The sequence below is a fragment of the Physeter macrocephalus genome, chromosome 16 (genome assembly GCF_002837175.3).
Source record: "Physeter macrocephalus isolate SW-GA chromosome 16, ASM283717v5, whole genome shotgun sequence".
In the NCBI taxonomy this organism is placed as follows: domain Eukaryota; kingdom Metazoa; phylum Chordata; class Mammalia; order Artiodactyla; family Physeteridae; genus Physeter; species Physeter macrocephalus.
Window position 1 is genome coordinate 67,979,055 of NC_041229.1, and position 9,858 is coordinate 67,988,912.

The 9,858-nt window shown below is 37.5% G+C and overlaps 1 protein-coding gene across 3 annotated transcripts in view; it reads left to right on the forward strand.

Moving 5' to 3' along the window:
- The window catches only part of FAR1 (fatty acyl-CoA reductase 1), a 68,911-nt gene that overhangs the window by 18,057 nt on the left and 40,996 nt on the right, over positions 1–9,858 (forward strand). The gene's annotated exons all lie outside the window — the stretch shown is intronic.

Consider the following 9,858-nt stretch of genomic DNA (forward strand, 5'->3'; position numbering starts at 1 on the left):
AATATTTTTTTGGTACCTTCTGATTTTTCTATTTACTGGCTCTACCTGTATGTTTCTGCACCAGTAGTTAAAAATATATAACCCCTGCACTTTGTACATAATTTTAAATTGTGCAAAAGGATATATAGTGAAAAGCAAGTGCCCGTCGTTTCTCTTCCCTAGTTATCCAGTTCTCCCTCCCACAGACAACCATTATTACCAGTTTTTTGGCTTTTTTGCCAGAAAAATCTGTGTATTTATAAACTTATGCATTCATTTTTTCATTCCTTTTCCATACAAGGTGGTATATCATACAGAATATTATATCTTGGCTTTTAAAATTAATCATGAATGCTGTGTTTCATATCAGTATAAGTTGAACCACCTCTTTCCTTTTTTAGTCCTCAGAGATTTGGTTTAAACCTACGTCTCCTAAAATCATTAATTTCCTTCCCAGAATTAAAAAGTGGGTATATGTGCATGTGACTATAACAGTATACAGTCCAGAGATAAAGTAGCTATTAGTTTTACTTTGGTAATAAAAATTTTTTCTCTAAAAATTACACTCATAAGTAAATGATTATTTCCATAAAAAAAAGATAATTAAAGTTTTTTTTTGTTTTTTTTTTTGCGGTACACGGGCCTCTCACTGTTGTGGCCCTCCTGCTGCGGAGCACAGGCTCTGGACGCGCAGGCTCAGCGGCCACGGCTCATGGGCCCAGCCACTCTGCGGCACGTGGGATCTTCCCGGACCGGGGCACGAACCCGTGTCCCCTGCATCGGCAGGCGGACTCTCAACCACTGCGTAACCAGGGAAGCCCAACTAAAGTTTTTTAGACTGAAATATTACAGATCAGACTGACTGCTGAGGGACCACAGAGAAATCACTGCCCAAGACGTAGGGGCAAGATGAATAAGGAAATATAATTATGTGCCCAGCCTTAATCCTTACACAAATGCTATGAAGTGAAGGGGTTGGGGTGTATATGCTGTCTATATGTTTTAGAAATGAGGAAACTACAGAAACAGACAGATAAGTAAGCTCACCCCCAAGATAAATGGATGAGCCTAGATTCCAGCCCAGCCCTGCTAGACTCAGAGCCCAAAGGTCCCCACTACATCATGGCATTGGGTTATCTGAAAGGCTTGTTTCCACAAAGGGGGCCTACCTTATTTATCAGGAAGCAGTTTATAACAGGGCCAGATTCAATAGAGTACTGAAAATGGCTTCACTAGAGACTTAATTTCTTAATAGCTTATGTAAGGGAGGAAGACTTTTCTTCTATCCTTTTATGTTCTAGGACTGATGCCTGCAAATTAAACTGACAAAAGACATTAATAGAAAAGGCATATGTATATTTTTTAAATGTGCATAAAGGCTTCACAGAAAAGTGAAAACCCAAAAAAAGATGGTTAGACTTGAGAGCTTATATACCATATTAACAAAGGGTTATAAATTATGGAGAAGTGACTAGACAAAGGAAAAGGAGTTTGGGCTTCTAGGGGCAATAAATTGTGGGAAGGTAAATATGTGGGAAAACTAATAGAAGGTCTCGGTTGCTAACATTCCATCTTCTTCATGGCCATAAAACTCACCCAGAGAGTCCTCATTGTGGCAGCCCTCATTTCTTGGAAGTTTCTGCTTTTAATCAGATGAGGGAAGCTCTGAGAAGAATTCTTTCTGCGTCTGTTGAATCTCAGTTCCTTCAGCTCAAAGTAACCCATGTGCTATTAGTGATAAGCTTTGGGGTGCAAATTCTGATCCCATACTCCCTTACACAGAACTCACTGTTTTTCAAAGGTAGGTAAGTGTGATACATAGTATATATATTGGTATAGATATTTGCATATATTGGCATAGATATTTATAGAAACATGTTTGAATTTTGTTATTAATCTTAAGCAAGACCTTAAGAAGCTCTCAGAGCTTTTGTCCTTACCTTATCTTATTACCTCTACTGCCCTGAGTTTTTTGTTTCTAGTCTTCCAATAAATAGTTCTGTTTAGGAAAGGTCTTTCAGTGGGTCGGGTAGAGTAGAGTTGGAAATAAATCCACTAACCTTCGATTAGTGTTTATTTCTTAACCTGAGAATGATGTCTTTTTATTCAAACTGATAGTGGCAATAATTAAGTCCGCTTTGGTGGTCTTGTGAGTCGAGTTCTAAGTTTGACAACAGACCTTTTCCTTTCTTATTCTCTTTGTTGGGTGCCTCTGGAAATGGCCTTCAGGGAAATACTGGTAAAGTTTAATTGCTTTTGAGCTTTCATTGTTTAAGAGTCTACCTGAACCAGTTAATAGTCTCATTTCTAAACTGTTGCTGAATTGGCCCATCAACTTTTACTGTGAAATGGTGTGGAGTTTTAAGGATTTTTCAGCCAGAATTTGCCTTATTTCATATCCTAAAATTTTCTGTGGAGCAGATTCTTGTCTGTTATATGCCAGGAAGACCCTATAGTAAAGATACTGTCCATTTCCTCTTATAGTGAATCATACAACTTTAGAAATGGAAAGGAAGACCATCTATTCCAGCCTCTTCACTTTCCTGAACTTCTCTTCCAGTGCTGTGCACTCACTCCTTACCCATGAGTTGATGCCTTTACCTCACTGTAGGACAAGTGGAAACTTTTTATACTCTCTATAAATGTGGAATTTAGTTAGAAGATACTGGTTTAAATTTGCCTCTGTCTATATATAGGTGCTGAGTGACCTTAGGCAAGAAAAATTATTAAGAAGACTTGTAGGAAATTGTATCGGAAAGCATGAGAGATATAGTTTTTTGTGCTTAATCTCTCCTTTTCCTGTCTTCCTTTTATTATTTATTTTTCTCATCACTGATGAGTCTTCTGTAAAACTTTGCTTCAAGCGCATGGACCCACCTCGTTCCTCTCCCCATATCTTAGTCTCCATGTACTGGTTCACATTTGTCTTTCTGCTTAGCAAGTTTCTGAAACAACTACTTGACAATATATTAAAAGTTTTAATTAATTTGAGTTGTTTTTAGCGCTAATATAGGCAAAGGAATTCCCATTTCTTGGCACTAAAGAGCTGCTTTTTTTTGGTAGATTTTTGTGGTTTTCATGTTACTGTAATACCCCAATCTCTCACTTTGATTGCTTTGTCTATTTAAAGAACTCTTTTTTTAAAAATTTAAGTTTATATTTTTAGTTTTTTACACATATCCCCTCTTTTGGATTTTCCTCCCATCTAGGTCACCACAGAACACCGAGTAGAGCTCCCTGTACCACCCAGCAGACTCTCACCAGTCATCTACTTTATACACAGTATAAAGAACTCTTTTTTAAAAAGTTGAAAATGAGAGAAGGAACTTGTCTCTAATTATTTATCTTAACTAGGTTTCTGAAAGTAATGAGACAACATGATTGGCTTTCCATTAATTTTAGGACATCTATTAAGAGACTACAATTATGTTACGAGGGTGCAGTTTATATTGATTGGGTGAGTGCTATCTTAGAATTATCTGTGGTTTCTCCATTTGCATCCATTCCAGGCTCTTTTTGCCCATTTACCTGCATGTTCTCCTTTTATAGAGAAGGAAACAGGTTAAGAGTAGTAGTTGTTTTTTTTTTTTTTGTGGTATGCGGGCCTCCCTCTGTTGTGGCCTCTCCCGTTGCAGAGCCCAGGCCCCGGACGCGCAGGCTCAGCGGCCATGGCTCACGGGCCCAGCCGCTCTGCGGCACGTGGGATCCTCCCAGACCGGGGCGCGAACCCGGTTCCCCTGCATCGGCAGGCAGACGCGCAACCACTGCGCCACCAGGGAAGCCCAAGAGTAGTAGTTTTATCTTAGGATCTCATGGCTTCAAAGTGGCAGAGCCTGGACCTCAGCCACTAACAAGTGAAGGTATCTTAGTTTAAGTAGCTTTGTAATATGTTCTCTTAATGTAAGTTTATGTGCATAATATAAAACCCACTAGGAAATCCCAATTTAGCAAGAAAGCCTCGAAAGTAATTGTGATATTTGGTACCCACCATTTTGCTGGTCTTCTGAAAGATTTCTGCCTCTTTAACTTTTGAACCATAGGATAAGGTACTTTTTGCAGAAAATACCCAGCTGCCACTGCTAGGTGGTGTATCCTAAGGCATCTCAAGAACAGTGAAAATAAATATGAATCATGTTTCACAGCTTCTCTGCCCTGGCACATGGAATAATATTGCTGCTTTTCTCATTATTGCCGTGCTGCAGCTACTTTTTAACAGTTGATAGGAGCTTTAGATATTTTCCTGTGTAAGTAGAATCACACAGTAGGAATCTAAACAGCATGCTCTGGAAGGATTGGCAGCATTTCTTTCCTGGCTTCTGCTTTTCCTGTAGCTTTCGGCCATACTAGCAGGACAATGTGGAAGATGTGATAAGTCTAGACTTTCCTTAAAAGGAGTGCTCATTTGTACTTGCTTTGCCAGTAAGTTAATAGGGTAAAGTATATTGGTGGGTGGGGGAATCAAGAATACCTGGAGACAGAGTTTAAAAGTACTTGGTGCTTGTAAAGTTTTTGGTTGCGTTGTGATAAAGTTGGGGAGCTGTGGGAATCTGTTCTTTCTTCCATGAAGAGAACCTTAAGGATAAAATCATATGCAATTAGCTTTAAGCTAGTTACCTGAAACTGGTAAGAAGTAGTTTCATTCTACAACTCTCTTAGCAAATAATATTTATACTGTTAAGGAGAGAGTATTAAGTTCAGTAAAAATTTTCTGTTGTTTGGTTTTAACAGATTTTTATAGGGAGGGTGTCCTGGTAGGTGAGGAAGGGTTGAGCCAATCCTTTTAGGGTTGAGCCAATCACATATTCAGGCTATAAATCCTCAATTATTAAAGGGCAAACTGCTTAGTATCTTTTTCTGTCTTAAATGCATGTGTACACCTATGGAAAACTTTCTGGTTCCTGGTATTTGGTAGGTGCTTAATAAATATTTCTTGAATAGATTTTTACATATGAAGAAAATGAAGCTCAGAGAATTAAATAACTTGTTCTAGGTCATGTGTGTAGGACACTGTGTTTAATATATATTTAGTATGTAATTGTCATTAATACTTACCAGATTTGTTAGGTGTATTGATGCAGAATTATTCTTCTTTTCTTTCCTATGACAACATTTTAACTTTAATGCTGTATAGTTTTAATTAGGTTTGGGGGTCAATGAAGTCTTGAAATAGTCTTATTAGACCTGAAGCAGGTTATAAGTAGAGTAACCATACTGTGAAAACTGGAACACTTTTGAGAATAGGGGGCTCTAATCAAAGTTAAGCTGGAATAATGTGTAAAACCAGGCTTATTCCAGGAAAACCAGGACATATATGGTCACCCTATATTTACTTTTATTTTTTACAGTAAACTTTTTATTGACGTGTAACATACCTTCAGAAGGTCCATAAATCATGTGTACAACTTGACGAGTTTTAAAAAATGAGCCACCCAGATCAAGAAATAGAACATAACCAGTATCCCAGAAGCCTCCCTCACCCTTTTTGATCACTACCTCTTCCTCCCCTGGAATATAACCATTATTCTGACTTTTAACTGTAGATGATTTTTGCCTGTTTTTGAACTTTATATGCATGATGTCATACAGTATACACCTTTTGTGTCTGGCCTCTTTGGCTCAGTGTTCTCTTTGTGAGCCCCATCCATGTGGTGTATAGGATAATTCCTTCATTCTCATTGTTTTTTAATATTCCATTGTATGAATATACTATAATTTATGTAATATACTATTGACAGACATTGGGTTTTTAAAATTTGGGGTCAGTAGGAATAGTGCTGCTACAAACATATAAACATTGTTTATGAGTCTTTGGGTGAACAAATGTACTCATTTCTGTTGGGTATATAATCAGGAATGGAACTGCTACATCATATGATATGTGATTGTTTAGCCTTATTAGGTTGTACCACTTTTACTAAGTGTTATAACTATCTGTACTTCCTCCAGCAGTAGATGAGAGTTCCATTTTTCTCTCTCTGAAACTTTACCAATACTATGTATTGTCTGTCTTTTTCATTTTAGCCATTCTGGGGGCAGTGTACCAGGATCACATTGAGGTTTGATAACTAATGAAGTTCAGCCCTTTTTTTATTTTTTAAACTGTATTTTATTTTTATTTATTTATTTTTGGTTGTATTGGGTCTTCGTTGCTGTGCGCAGGCTTTCTCCAGTTGCGGGGAGCGGGGGATACTCTTCATTGCATGCACGGGCTTCTCATTGCGGTGGCTTCTCTTGTTGTGGAGCACAGGCTCTAGGTGCGTGGGCTCAGTAGTTGTGGCACACAGGCGTAGTTGCTCCGTGGCATGTGGGATCTTCCCGGACCAGGGATCGAACCCGTGTCCCCTGCATTGGCAGGTGGATTCTTAACCACTACGCCACCAGGAAAGTCCTCAGCCCTTTTTCACGTGCTAATTGGCCATTTGGATGCTCTCCCTTATGCTTCCTTTTCTGTTCAAGCCTTTCCCATTTTTCTCTTGTTTTTTTTCATTTCTCCTTATTGATTTGTAGTTCTTCATATATTCTGGGTAGTAATCAGTTGTCATTTATACATACTACTGCAAATATCTTTTACCTGGTTTGCCTTTTCTCTCTGTTAATAGTGTTGTGGGATGAACTCAGTTTTAGTGTCTTCCAGTTTATCAATATTTTTCCTTTTTGGTTAGCACTTCTTGTGTCCTATTTAATAAATATTTACCTACCCCATGATCATGGAGATGTTCTGTGTCATCTTCTAGAATCATAACTATTTTACTTTTCACATTTGGGTGTATAGTCTGTTTGGAATTCATTTTTGTGTGTGGTGTGGTATAGAAGTCAAGATTCATTTTTTGCTATATGGATATCCAATTGATTGTACTCTTCTCTTCTTCTCCCAATACCACATTTCTGTAGCTTTATAATACATCTTGATACATGGTAATATAAGTTCTCCAGCTTTGTTGTTCTTAATGCTTGTCTTGGCTACTCTTGGCCCTTTGCATTTCTGTAACATTTTAGAGTCTTAGTTTCCATACATAACTAAAAACAGCTTAAATTTTGATTGGGATTGTATTGAATCTAAGGAATGTAGTACATCTCTCCATTTATTTAAGTATTGTTTGATTTCTCTCAATGTTTTGTAGTTTTCCATTAGTATCTTTTACATTTATTTCTAATTTTTGGTGTTCTCAAAAAAAATAATTCAGGGGCTTCCCTGGTGGCACAGTGGTTAAGAATCCACCTACCAATGCAGGGGACACGGGTTCAAGCCCTGGCCTGGGAAGATGCCACATGCCACGGAGCAATTAAGCCTGTGCACCACAACTACTGAGCCTGTGCTCTAGAATCCGTGAGCCACAGCTACTGAAACCCATGTGCCTAGAGCCTGTGCTCTGCAACAAGAGAAGCCACTGCAATGAGAAGCCCGCGCACCGCAACGAAGACCCAACTCAGCCAAAAAAAAAAAAAATTTGTTGAGGTGAAATTCACATAATATAAAATTAATCATTTTAAAGTGAAAATTTCAGTGACATTTGCTACATTCACAATGTTGTGCAGCTGCCACCTCTGTCTAGTTCCAGAATTCCTTCACTCCAAAGTAAAGCTCCTGAAGCAGTTTTCCTCCACTGCCCACTCTCTCCACTCTTCAGCTCCTGCCAACCACCAGTCTGCATTGTCTCTATGGATTTATCTATTCTGGATATTGCATATAAATGAAATTCTATAGTATGTGATCTTCTATATCTGATTTTTTAAACTTAGTATGTTTTTGAGGTTCATCCCCCATTGTAGTACGTGTCAGCACTTCATTCCTTATTATGACTGAATAATATTCCACTATATATACCGTGATTTGTTGATCCATTCATTTGTTGATGGACTTTTGGGCTGTTTGTACTATTTGGCTGTTGTAAACACTGCTGCTATAAACAAGTGTGTATGTGTACTTTTTGAGTACCTATCTGCAGATCTTTTGGGGTGTATACCTAGGAGCAGAATTGCAGGGTCATATGATAATTTTTTGTTTAACTTTTTGAGGAACTGCCAAACTTTCCCACAGCAGCTGAATCATTTTTCATTCCCATCAGCAATGTGCATGAGTTCCAGTTTCTCTGCATCCTCATCAATCGATACTTGATATTTTCCATAATTTTTTGGTGTTTTGGATGGTATTATAAGTGGTATAGTTTTTTTTTTTTAACTTTATTTCTTGTGTGTTGGTGGTGTATAGAAATACATTTTTTTTTCTGTATAAACCTTGTATTTAGTTCTTAAATTCACTTGGTAATTCTAATAGTTTACTTATATATTGATTGAATTTTCTATGTACATTTGCATTTCTGATTTCCAATGCTTTTTTAAACTTTTATTTATTTTTTTATATTTGTTTTATATATCAGTGCTTGTGATTGGTCTGTTCATATTTTCTATTTTCTTCCTGGTTCAGTCTTGGAAGGTTATAGCTTTCTAAGAATTTGTCCATTTCTTCCAGGTTGTCCATTTTATTGGCATATAGTTGCTTGTAGTAGTATCTTAGGATGCTTTGTACTTCTGCGATGTCTGTTGTAACTTCTCCTTTTTCATTTCTAATTTTATTGATTTGAGTCCTCTCCTTCTTTTTCTTGATGAGTCTGGCTAATGGTTTATCAATTTTGTTTATCTCCTCAAAGAACCAGCTTTTAGTTTTGTTGATCTTTGCTATTGTCTTGTTTCTATTTCATTTATTTCTTCTCCGAACTTTATAATTTCTTTCCTTCTGCTAACTTTGGGTTTTGTTTGTTCTTGTTTCTCTAGTTCCTTTAGGCATAAGGTTAGATTGTTTATTTGAGATTTTTCTTGTTTCTTGAGGTAGTCTTGTATTGCTATAAACTTCCCTCTTAGAACTGCTTCTGCTGCATCCCATAGGTTTTGGATCATTGTGTTTTCATTGTCTTTTGTCTCTAGGTATTTTTTTGATTTCCTCTTTGCTTTCTTCAGTGATCTCTTGGTTATTTTGTAACATATTGTTTTGTCAAAATATGAACAGACCAGTCACAAGCACTGAAATTGAAACTGTGATTAAAAATCTTCCAACAAACAAAAGTCCAGGACCAGATGGCTTCAAGGGGAATTGTATCAAACATTTAGAGAAGAACTACCACCCATCCTTCTCATACTCTTCCAAAAAATTGCAGAGGAAGGAACATGCCCAAACTCATTCTATGAGGCCACCATCACCCTGATACCACAACCAGACAAAGATACTACAAAAAAGAAAATTACAGACCAATATCACTGATGAATATAGATGCAAAAGTCCTCAACAAAATACTAGCAAACAGAATGCAACAACACATTAAAAGGATCATACACCATGATGAAGTGGGATTTATCCCAGGGATGCAAGGATTCTTCAATATATGCAAATCAATCCATGTGTCTGTGTTTTTTACGTTTTTTTTCCCCTGTAATTGCTTTCTAATCCCATAGCGTTATGGTCAGAAAAGATGCTTGATATGATTTGAATTTTCTTAAATTTACTGAGGCTTGATTTGTGACCCAAGATGTGATCTATCCTGGAGAATGTTCTGTGCGCACTTGAGAAGAAAGTGTAATCTGCTGTTTTTGGATGGAATGTCCTATAGATATCAATTAATTCTATCTGGTCTGTTGTGTCATTTAAAGCTTGTGTTCCCTTATTAATTTTCTGTTTGCATGATCTGTCCATTGATGGAAGTGAGATGTTAAAGTCCCCCACTATTATTGTGTTACTGTCTATTTATTCTTTTTTTTTTTTTTTTTTTTTTTTTTGTGGTACGCGGGCCTCTCACTGTTGTGGCCTCTCCCGTTGCGGAGCACAGGCTCCAGACGCACAGACTCAGTAACCATGGCTCATGGGCCCAGCCTCTCCGCGGCATGTGG